Below are 12,803 nucleotides of genomic sequence, written 5' to 3'. Positions count from 1 at the left end.
CCAGAGGGACAACTATTGTCCCCGAGTCTGAGTTAGCCTGACCGCAACCTTTTTAGTTAATATTTCGCATTTTCGTCATTACCCAATGAATATTCAGCTATTACAGTATTATTCCACACAATTCTTAGGCATACATGTACATTTTGGAGTGAAATTTGACAGTTGTTCAGGTGTTCCAGTACTATGTTTTACCTTTAAGATGTATTGTAGGTCTCTGTTTGGTGGTATCCATTTGACGGAGATTCTCTTTTACTGGGCTTCTTTTTAAGATTCATCAATTTAATCAAGTTCTTTCTTACTTGTTCCTGAAAGTCAGGTGCTATTAGATGAAGTACCTTTTTATTCTAACTGATTTCATCACTTTGAGCTTTATTAGCAAATGTTTTGTACAGTTGCTAAAATTGCCCCATTTCTCTTTCCTCACCCGCCCTACCTCTCTCTCTCTCTCTCTCTCTTTTCTTTTTCTTTTTGAGACGCCATGGTAACCGTTGAAGAGATAGGCCAACATCTCTAAGCCCCCCACCACAGAAACCACCTCTCACTATCCAGTCTTCCTTAGGGAGTTGGAAGACATTATGGCGACATTTTATGCTGGTGAAATAAGTTGCATTCTCGCCACATGCTTGTCTGTTCCAAAGGGGGACACTTCATTGAGGCAGAACTGTCAATGTCCCTTACTTCTAGGCATTTCTAGAGAAGTGGAAAGTCTTTTTTTTTATAGTTTGCTGCTTTTCAGAGAGTCAAGACTCTTGGCCGTCTCTGATGGAAAGATAAATGTATCCGTGATGTAAGATTTAAAAGTCAAATGGCCGCTATTCAGCATTTATTGAATGATGCACTTAAAGTGACGATATTGTCCACATTTATGCACATGTTCTTGGGCATATCATTTGGTGTAAAAAGATATTTAAGGATTAAGCCAGCACATTTTTCTATTTGGTTGCTTTCGGTTTGGACTGTTATAAAGGAGTTACAATAGACACTGTAGAAGTGGGAATGTTTATGTGAGTGATTTTTTGCCCGCGGTCAGGTAAAATGAATTTGGCATATATTTAATTTCTCAGAATCAAAATATAAAACATTGTTACATACAACCTTTTAAAAATTTACGTTTTTTTTCTTTAGTTTCATAACATGCAAAATGCCTAAATAACTTCAACTCTGTAAAAATTTTCTTCTGAATAGTACAGTCAAATATTTCTGATACAAGGAAAGTTTCTTAGAAAGCATCACTCTAACATTTTTCAAGAAGTGTAAAACCAGAAGTTCTCACATGCATTTTAATGTTGCGAATTTTGTGAGAGCCAAGATTCATGAAATTAAAATGCTTGCAATAGTTCTTGTCTGCACTATAATGCCTTGGATGCCAGTGGCAATTCATGAAAACTTCACGCTGCGAAAAAGGCCGTCGCCTGCAATTTGCAAAAATTTCATTCCGCAAATATTTCCTGCTTTACAGTGTGAGTCAAGGAAAGACTGCATGCCACATATTCCTTTAAATATATCTTGCTATATCTCCCTCACTTCCTATCTCTCTCTCTCTCTCTCTCTCTCTCTGTCTCTATTTCATTGTCACATGACTTTCCCCTATTATCGTGATGTATCTTTTCTCTTCCGTGGTAGCACACATTTTCTCTTCCTCCTTTCTATTCTCTCTCACTCTCGCACATCTTCCATCTTTCCTTCCTGCCCTTTAGCCACCTTCTCTGCCTTTCACACAATGTTCTCTACCCACACCTCTCTTCTGAATAGCTTAATCCATCTTATATGTTACCACTGATACAAATAATGGATTTCTCTATCCCTGTGCATTTTGTTGTTTCCTTTGTCTACTTTGTCTCATTCCAGAACTATTAATCATGTTTGTATCGCCTGTTCCTCTTCATTTATTATATTTGTATATAGCTTGTTGATTTCTACTTTGGCAAATTCTAGACTTCCCAGGTACAATTTGTCAGTTTGTGAGTTCTGGCGTGCAGAGGATGCACCTTGTTCCTGTTTTACCTGGAAGAGATGTATCTATTGTGGATTCAATATCCTCTTCTTTTTGTTGTTTTATTTCCTCCACTTTATGTTGTAGCTCAAAGAAAAAAAATCATCATCTAGATAGAGAATAACACTTCATGGTATTACTATATCAAAGTTGTGAGATTCCTTTATTTGATGTGTGTTTTGTTTAACCCGTTGAGGACGGACTGATTTTGCTACAACACGCATTTCTTATAGACACCTGCCCGAGTATACTTGGGACTCGTCCTCAACGGGTTAATAGGAATAATGAAACAATGATATAGTGAATTACAAATATGTATGCAGGTTTTGTCATCATTGAATTTCAAACAAGGAAGATTGACTGTACTGAGATAAAGACAAGTGATGACTTCTTTTTTTTTTCTGTGAGCAGTGGTGTGTTGATTTGATCTGTAATGAAAGGATTGTGGAGGATCTATCAAAAGGAGCCGACCTGCCCCCCAGATATTTTCCCATGTGACTCAAGTGAGTACCTCATTGAGATGGTGTAGAGGTCTCAGCTGAGTTTCTCTGTGGTGCGGCTTCTTTATTGATTTTGTTGTGGTTGTTGTCAGAATGATAGGTAATAAAGACATATGAAGATATCAATGAGCTTCATTCCCATGTTCAAAGGCTAGCTATAATAAAAGAGAAGAAGATAAAACAGAATGAAATAGAAGAAAACATAACCATCATGTGGTGTAAAGGGAATGAATCAACCAAAAACACAATAAATTTGAGTTCCATGAAAGCTTTGAGTCGTACATTAAAGGGAAAAAGAGAAAAACAAAAGGAGACAGGGGAAGAAAGCAATTCTGTTGAATATCATGGATGACCATCGACACTCGGGACAAATCTGGTTCAAATTGCCTGGCAGACCATCGAGCATTTCCCAACCGGTTTGACTGAGCCCATGGCTACTTTAAGGGTTGCCGGTGCTCCAGGCTGTCGAAACCCGCACTTCGTCTGAGCCCTGGTAATGCCAGAAAGTGCTCGTGGCCATTCATCCATTTAGAGGCTGTCGGTGTGGGTTCAGACGGCCGCCGTTGAGGGTGCATCAGGCAGTGTGGAAATTATGATTATCTGGTTCCTCTGCTCGTCTTGTCTGCTCCATAGGTGGGAATGCTCTGATAATAGAGAATAATGTGAACTCTCCAACCTGTAATGGTCCATGTGCACCATGATTGGAAATTAATGAGTGCTGTTGACTTTGTCACGCTAGTTTTGACTGACGTGGTAATCTAGCTGAAGGATATTGCTTCTATCTGTACCTATACTGAGAAAGATCTTTTACCTTCCCCAATTAGCTCTCATGTACTAGTAACTCACAATGTTCAATGCCTATTTAGCTGTAGCTTTACAAATGTATGCCCAAAGCAGTTTGTCATGCCAAATTTTTGATGTACTGTGAAAGTCGTATGCACAAGAAACGGCAACATCAATGATTCTATGTGTAGCAATAGAAATCTGAAAGTACTTGGGTATTTTCATATGTTTCAACTTTTTTTGTGTAATGTCCAATATCATTATACATCACACAAGTACCTCTTGTGTACATAATACTTCATAGTCACTGTACTCTTATGTTAGTTAAATCTGAGACCATAAGAGGTTTAAATGAATCTTGAGGGAAGTGAGAAAATGACATTGAGAGGTTCATACAGGATACTGCATGCCATTAAAACAGGACTATTTTATTTATGCTTCATTTCCAATGAAATCATATATAATCATAAATATACACTCTGTAGCATGATTGTATGTATACAGAATGTTTAAAGTAATTACATTGGTAAGTTAATTGTTGAGTGATAAAGGTAGTGAAATTAGAATAAATCATATGAAATTATTTACCATCATACAATGGGTAAATTGGTAGGCTGTTGGAAATAGAGGGAATTTCTAAAAAGCTTAGCTTGTATATTGCAATCCCCCATAAAAAAAGACAACAACAAACAAATTTATGTTCACATCATGGGAGACAGGCTGTCTGTGACATAAGGTTTCTAGAGATATATTACAGTGGGCTGTGACATTAATTCTCTACTGATACTTTACAGTCATCTATAACTTACTTCATCAACAACCAAAGATCTTGGACTGAGCAGACCACTGAGCTTGCTGCATATTGTATTCTTTGGGGAAAATAAGCATTATAAGAGAGAAAGAGATAGGGATAGTGATGCAGAAGAAGATAGATAGATATAGAGATTGATAGACAGATATAAAATTATATATATATATATATATATATATATATATACATATATATATATATATATATATATATATATATATATATATATATATACAATGTAGATAGATGGATAGATAGATAGAGAGATGAATAGACAGACAGATAGATAGATAGATAGATGGATAGACAGACAGATAAACAGATAGATAAATAGATAGATAGATAGATAGATAGACAGACAGACAGAAAGATAGATAGATAGACAGATAGTTAGATAGACAGACAGACAGAAAGATAGACAAACTGATAGATAGACAGACAGACGGATAGAGAGAGAGAGAGGGAACGAGATACATTGTGAATGTATACAGAGATTGATTAGTTTCGCAGGTTTTGACAATAACATTTCCATGCTGTGATGTAAGAACCCAGATGTCTCCTTCGTCGGGGGTCACAATTTTTCAGGTCAAAATCCCTAAGTGCGGACTCCTTTTCTGAAATCTCATATCGTTATTTTTCAAGGTGACATCTGCACGAAACCCCATGCTTCGTAGCTGTGATCTTGTAACGAAATTGGTATTTGCTGCAGAATGTCCTCATGCTTTCACTTGACATTGAAATGTATTTCACCAGAGTTAACTGCACATTTTGGAATGAGACATTTCATTCCATAAGAGATGTAACCGTTCCGCAATACTCTTCCTGATGACTTTTTTCAGTGGGTTACATTCAGCAAAGAGTGCTTTGCATGATAGATGTTAGAGATTTTTTAAGTAATGGGGTTAAGATGAGCATTTTTTTAGTCCAAGTGACATCTTACAAAGCAAATGAAATCATCCTAACTGTCAGATTTTTCCTCCTGTGAGCTGCTTATTTCAAACACTTGAATCTTGCCTCTAAATTGCATTAATCACGTACGAGTTGCATTCTTTTTTTGAAGGTTATTTAATTCAATAAATCTATATCTTCATTGATGTCATATCATGGGCACACTAGGGCAGCTGAAAGTGTTTGATAACTCATCTGTGTAGTGAATGGAGAATGTAACTTCCACACCAGTTAACACCCTAGCCAGGCCCTTATCCGTACCACTCTTCTAAAGATGTTCACCTGAAAGATGTATGTGAAATGTCAAACAGATTGCTTGTTGTGGATGAGTACAAGCAAGGCTTAGAGAACATCACATACTTCAATATTTATAAGATGCACTGTCGCCATCAAAGGTTCGTGGCATTTCTAATGAAGCTTCCCCCCGAGGGAAGAGAGCAGTCAAGCCTGATTCCACACGATTACCATGATGTGAAGCTTGCCTCTCATGGCTGCTGGTCCATCAATGTCCAGGTGTAACATTTGCCTCCAATGCACACCGTGGAGAGTCGGGAGCGATTCAGCGCTTTTGTCTGAACACATCTGGGTGCCTCGTGGCAGGGGCGCCACTCAGCGTTGGTTATTAGAGTCATCAATAGTGCACAGTGGGCTTCCCGCCTCCGTCTGACTTCAGGGAGTAGTGGATAAAAGCATCAGTGCCTTTTATTTCACTCCACCTCCAGTTATGCAGACGATGTGTATTTCTCCATCTCCTCCTCTTCATCCTCATTTTTTTTTCTCCCCGAGACCGGTTTCAGTCTCGATGCCTGGAAGACACCTGTATCCATGCCGTCTGCAGGAGCTTCACTCAAATACAGGTGGACTGGCTTCAGTCTGCTGGATACTGCCACTTCATTTATTTATTTATTTTTTCTTCTTCTTTTTGATGAATTGCTGTTGGTGTGTATAAGCGGACTGAATAACAATTGTCAATTTTGATAACCTTCTATAGTTACGTGTCAGTTCTGATGATGGATTTTTGAGAGAGAGGGCTGTTCTCCGAGGTCAGTGTTTTGTGTAATTCATCACTGTGACAAAATATTTAATCAATTGTTGTGATGTAAGAGCATTTTTGTCATGGCACCAAGGAAGTATAAATAATGACATATTAATTCACTGAATATAGCATGGACCAAACTATGGATGCGGCAGTGACAGTGAAGGGTGCATGACAGGGGGCATTTCAAAACGTTACAACTACCCAGAACAAGCTTGTCATGTCTGCATAGAGCAATTTCAGACACAACTGTACGTTTTCATTGATTGTTATTGTAAACAAATACAAAGTAGGGTTCTTAACCGCCATTTAGCATATCGGACATGTTAAATGGTCTAATTGATTGCTTTTAGAGTGAGCAATCAAAGATTAATTAGTTAATGACATGTAAATTGCATTGCTCTGTAGTAGAAAGACACTGCACTGAGCCGTATATATAGTGGTAACAAGGGAAACGCTGTCTCTAGAAATACATTGCAATGATTCAAATCCAGCCCGAGTATTTATACCCAAGATTTTCTATCATAGCTACTACGAAAACATTGAATAATCAGTGCTTATTTACGTCAAAGAAGGGCAATTTATCGATGAGTTGCAATAAAAACAACTTGATGAAAGAATTCATTAATTTGAATGAATATTGAGTACCCGTTGCATGCTACAAGAGTTAGAACCAGTACTAGCTGTCAGGCAGAGGCTCTGTAGTCTAGTGGATATGATGTCTGTTTAGTAATCAGAAGATCGTTGGATTCGGATCCAACCAGAGTGTGTATGCCCATGATTTTCTATCATGGCTTCTACTGAAACACTGAATTTTTACATCAGTGAAGGACAATTTATCAATCAGCTGCAATAAAAACACCTCAATGCAAGAATTACACAATTTGAATTGTGATACTAATGTCAAAGCAGGAATCCCCTAGCTTTGTAGAATATGTTTATTGAACAATTTCTTACAACCTGTGTTTGATTCCGTTGAATTGGATATACAGTGCTTACTTCCTAGAGGATGTTGTGGTTTTTTTTTTTTCTGTAAGCATATTGTGAGTAATGGAGAGAGTGTTTGATAAATTGGATGCTACATTCCACCTGTTTTCACTGGCAGCCCTGGGAGTCGTGTCTTGAAAGTGAAGACCATCATCTGTAATAGGGGTTGACATTCTTGACAAATGCTTGCAAAAACAATCATTGAATCTGACTCCTCATTGAATTGTATCACTAGTGACAGCCGGAGAGGTGAGGAAATGTAATTAAAGCTTTCCCGTCCGTCTTCATCTGTCTTTTTTTGAATGAAAGTAAAGATTCTGTATCTGAACCCCATATATTCTACACCCTCAGGGTAAAGTGTAGTTCCCAGTATTCGTAAGAGACACACCGTATGCGTTTGTCATTTTGGAAGATGTCTTTCTTCTCAACACCCAGTGTATCAAAGTGTACAGTCAGCCTGCTGGCTAGAGTGATGGTTAGTGTTGGGGTGTTAGTGTTAGTGTTAGTGTTAGGGTTAGGATTAATACGTATGCCTCTGGGAACTAAGTGTATACTGTATTGATTCCATGGGCAACTATCATATGTTAGAGGTAAAGGGTTAATGGGTTCAACCATCTCACATCTCATATAACACTGTTAAATACCATGTAGAGGATGTTTCTGCATTGTAGTCGTAAGTTCCCTCCCCCTTCTTCCTCTCTCCCTCTCTGTCTCTTTTATATCATAATCTTTTCGGGAATGTATTGGATTCTGCCGTGTTGTTTCTGTTCCAACTTATCCCATTGACTCTCATGTATGGCAGCTCTCTCACAGACTTAATGCATGCTGTGTCCAGTTCTTGTATGCAAAGGGGTGAGGGGTCTTGATGAAGATATCATCAAAAGCTGTGACAATATTTCAGTGCGTTCCTGGAAACTGAACAATTTTGTGAAGTTTGGGATAATACAGACAGCAACAAACAGGAGCCATTGTGGCTCTGATGTGGCTCTGATGTGGTTTAGTGGATAAGAACACAGACCACCAATTATGAAGCTGATGGTTCAGATCCCGTTGCAGCAGGTATTATGCTCCTTTACTGGGCACTTCTTCATCATTCCCTAGTCTGGAAGGGTCTTAGAACTGTTGCTCCTGTGGTAGGTTTTTTTTTTTCATTTAAGTGCTTCCTTTAATGGCCATGTAAAATACATCCAAGCACAGATACCAATATTATAAATCATACCGATAAAAAAATTAATGTTTGTTATTTTTGATTCAATGTCAATGTACTTAAGTATAATGTAAAATTTATAAGATTGTACACATCTGTACTTTTATACATTCATATTGACAATTATCAAGGAGAAAAGAGCATGAAGTCGGGATGGGGATTGTGTGTATTGAGAAGGGGGAGGGAGTGATTGAGGTACAGATTTGGGAGTGAAGCAAACTTACCCCAAGGCAGAGTGATTAAAGTTAGGTTTCTGTGGTGAAAGAAAACTTTCCTCAAGGCATACTGTGCAGACTGTGAAGAGTCCACTCCAGCAGCATCCCCTTACTCCTCACACTGGGAAGAGATTGTGGAATGAATTAGCTAACTACTCATGAGCAAACTCCTCTACATTATTTTGGAGTTGTATGTGACCAAATTCTGCCTGGAGGGCATTCTTTCATCATTGCCATGGTAACAGACTCTTACAAGGAGTAGGTGAGGAAACAAGCTCATCTTTCATTAGCCCGTTGAGGACAGGCTGATTTTGCTACAACACACATTTCCCATAGACACCTGCCCGTGTATACTGTAAAACATGATATATACGCGGCTCGAAATTTTCGCGAATTGGAGCCGACGGCCTTTTTCGTGGCAAGAAATTTTCACGAATTGCCTCTTACGTTCAATGCATATAGTGTAGATAAGAAATTTCGCGTGCATTTTAATTTCGCGAATCTTGGCGCTCCCGAAATTCACGAAATTAAAATGCACGCGAACATTTCTCGTTTTACAGTACTTGGGACTCATCTTCAATGGGTTAACATGTTGCTAAAGCTCAGGATGTCCTTGGTGAAAGCTCAGAAGTAGATTTTCCGCAACACCCTCCCAAACTGCTTATTTTGCCCCTTCATTCGAGTGTTCACTTTTCTGTGTAGGCCATATTTGGTTCATCTTTGTCCATTCTTTTGTACCGTACTTTTGTCCGGCCGAAGTTGCCTCTCCATGAACTGTCTCTAACATATACTCTGTTTGAAGAGCGCTCCTATACAGCAGTGTTTATTTGTATTTACTCGTTTCTTTCACTTTTACATGGCCTCTTTCATGTTTATTTTAGGCTGCAGTGATTCTTACCTACACTGCAATGCTGATAAAGCATAACTCTGTGTGTGAAGTTGGCAACAGTATGATTGTATCACCAAAGACATTGATTTTCCAAGTTTGTATGATTGTATCACGAAAGACATTAATTTTCCAAGTTTGTACAATTGTATCACCAAAGACATTAATTTTCCAAGTTTGTACGATTGTATCACCAAAGACATTAATTTTCCAAGTTTGTACGATTGTATCTCCAAAGACATTAATTTTCCAAGTTTGTATGATTGTTTCACCAGAGACATAAATTTTCCAAGTTGCAAAGTGAGCATTTGTGAAGCATTACTTCAATGACACAAAAGCCTAGAAAACATACATACCATCACTGATAAACAGATAGAGAAAGCTTCCACTCTTCAGACTGCAGCTGATTTGGAGGGTATGATATCGACCTCAAGAGGGGTAAGGGGTCACACACCGGACAGGTGCGGGTGGGACAAAAAGGGGTAATAAGGGAGATTCCCATCAATCAGAAGAGGGGTACAATGAGGGGTGTAGATTCTCGGGCATGGGTGGCATGTCTGGGATTTTGCCCCTTATCGTGCACTTTGCTGTAAGGGGAAAGAGGTTAATATGCACTATGGGCCTTGCATTCCTGACTGCACAAGCATCTTTAAGTATGAAATCAAGAGCAGCTTCTCATGTAGGGGGATTTGTCTGTAAAGAAAGAATATTTATCAGTTCAGGTATGCATGTCAGGATGTCTTGTAAACTGGAAGTCTAATTTTTCTAGTATGAATTATTTAGAGTGCTGGGAATATTCATCTCTGTAGATTGATCCTTCAATTTAGAGTTGGTTTGCTATGAGTACTTGATAAGTAACCAATATTTTCACTTTGTGTGATTTAAATATCAAATGCATCAGGTGAAACATTCTGTGGATCACAAATGTAGACAAGGAAATGAACACATGAGGTTTATCATTATTTATAAAGAAAAAATTACAAAATAATGTGTAAATACATTTATGATGGAGTAATATCAAGTTCATTCGTTCGTTTATTCATTCCAATAAAAGATCAGTTACAAAGATTACAAACAAAAATCAATTAACATGAGATCAATGACATAATGCAGACAAACAAAATTAGAGTTAATATATTTTGCCGTATCAAAGAGTTCATGGAAATGAAAAAGTGAACTAGAGAAAAGCCTTGAGGCCTTGTATGAAATAAGTTCTCTCAGGTATGTATGAATACTTATAGCTAACAATTCTATCAGTAGACCTAGATGTCTAGGGTTCAGATTTGCTATTTGCAACAAAAAATACTTGTAGATCACAGTATTGGCCAAAGTATCCATGGTGACGATTTGAAAAGTTAAGTTGATATAATTTCAAAATGATTTCATAGGAAGTTCGGCTGCATTTTTAGTCCAATATTTTGACCATAACAGAGGTCATTGCTGTGGAGAGCGGAAATAAGCCATTGACGTCCACTGAATCATATGTCAGCTGGTAGTATGTGTGTGAACAAATGTGTGTGTTGGTTGGGGTTCTATTTACAGTCCTGCTAGTCTACCCCTCTGGGATCAATGTTACTGACTGAAGACCAGCTGCCTGCAAAAACATTTGTTGTTGCTGGACGTCCAAGCCAGAAAACAGTGGGTGTTTATAAATATCTGACTATTCCAGGGTTGCTAGGGGCGAGTTTGCCTGGAAAATACCAGATGGTGCTGAATGACATTTATGACAGATTGTCCCCAATTAAAATATCACCAATACCTTGTAGTGTACTGTGAGGGGTACACAAGTGGCTCCATTGTGGATTCCCAGCCCCTATTCAATGTTATTATTAATCATTGCACACAATTTTTCACAGCACTTCTGTGGATGATTAGGAAACTCTCAATATAGGACAAAAAATGTCTGTGACCTCTGTTTTGTTGTTGTTCTTCTTCTTCTTTTTCTTCTTCTTCTTTGAAGGAGAGATAGGATGATTGAGACCCCTGCTTTCCTTCAAATCTGAAGTTCTGCATCAGTGCCTTTCTTGTACTTACAGGGTGTTTTCATGTGCACAAAAAGGCATTCTTGAGTACCATTGTGTACCATAAGTCTGTATGTTACTACCCTGTGTAAAGTTCCCTCTTTGTAGTTTTGCCTCTGATGAGGAGCCAATATCATTTCAATTTCAAATGATTCAACTATAACCCTTATTTCTCTCGAGGGAGTATAGCCTATATGTAGTTTGATCTTGAATGTAGTTTATTCATCTGATCTATGTAGTCTGAAACTCATTTCCAAGGCAAGACTGCTTTATCAGAACAAAACTCCATACATCTTTATTCATGCCAGGCTCTCTTTTTCTAAATCTGAAAATGGATGAGCTTGTAGCATGCGCTGGTTTCATGATGTAAGTAGAGAGCACCAAAGTCATATTTCTGTAGTTTCGAATTTCATGATCAAGATCTATTCCATACACTGTGCTCTAGATTTATTGATCAAACTGGGGCTGAAACAGACCAAAATGCAGGAAAAATCAATTCTCTGGAGGATTTTGTCTTTTTCTTTTTCCTGCGATCTTTGTATTGCAAGCGCCATTGATTTCAAAGCCTTTTGATCATCTCAAGGAGCTTTATGGATCAGCATCTGTATCAAGATATCCAGTGTGTTATTTGCACAACCTCCAATGAATGAGAGTTTATGGGACCGGCAAAGGATACCCCTATGAAAAGTGAAAAGATGTTGGTGGTGGTTCAAGATCTACTGAAGATTGTGTGTGAAGGTGCCTACTATCAGTTTGAGAGTCAGAAAGATCTTAATGCAAGATACAGCTTCTGAAGGAATATCTTTTTGCTTCTTACCTGATATCCTTGTGTAAACCATGGCACTGCTGTTTTTCCTGCATAGATCATGTTCATCATCATCATCATCGTCATAATCATCATCACCATCGCCGTCTCCATCTTAATAATCATAATCATAATCATTATTTTCTGTAGGCTCATTATTACTGTCATTATCATCATCACCCATGTCATCTAGCCATATCAACAAAAGTTTAAATGTTTTTTTGTAGATACAGAATGCAATCATTCTCAAGATTAGTGATTTACTGAACATGGTTCTAATTAGTATGAATTTAGGTCATTAGCGTAAGAACAGGCAGATTATCTTATAGCAAAAGAAGATCGACCAACCCAAGTTAGATTTGGGAGAAATACCATAACATGAGCAAGGGTTGGAGGAAAAAGGCAGTTTTCATATTGCAACAAAAATCCATAAAAGCAAAGGAAAGAGAAATGATAACATAGAATTTGAGAGTTTTATTGTGGTGCTTTATCTTTGCAGAATAATCTGTAGATCAGGTAGCACGGTATTTCACTCAGTTGTGGTTCGGTTAGTTATTTTATTTGTGTGTATGTGTGTGTGTGTGTGTGGGGGGGGGGGGGGGTGTGTGTGT

The sequence above is a fragment of the Diadema antillarum genome, unplaced genomic scaffold (genome assembly GCF_040938485.1).
Source record: "Diadema antillarum isolate AM-2024a unplaced genomic scaffold, OU_Dant_1.0 seq00000368_RagTag, whole genome shotgun sequence".
NCBI classification, from domain to species: domain Eukaryota; kingdom Metazoa; phylum Echinodermata; class Echinoidea; order Diadematoida; family Diadematidae; genus Diadema; species Diadema antillarum.
This window is presented reverse-complemented; position numbering follows the sequence as displayed.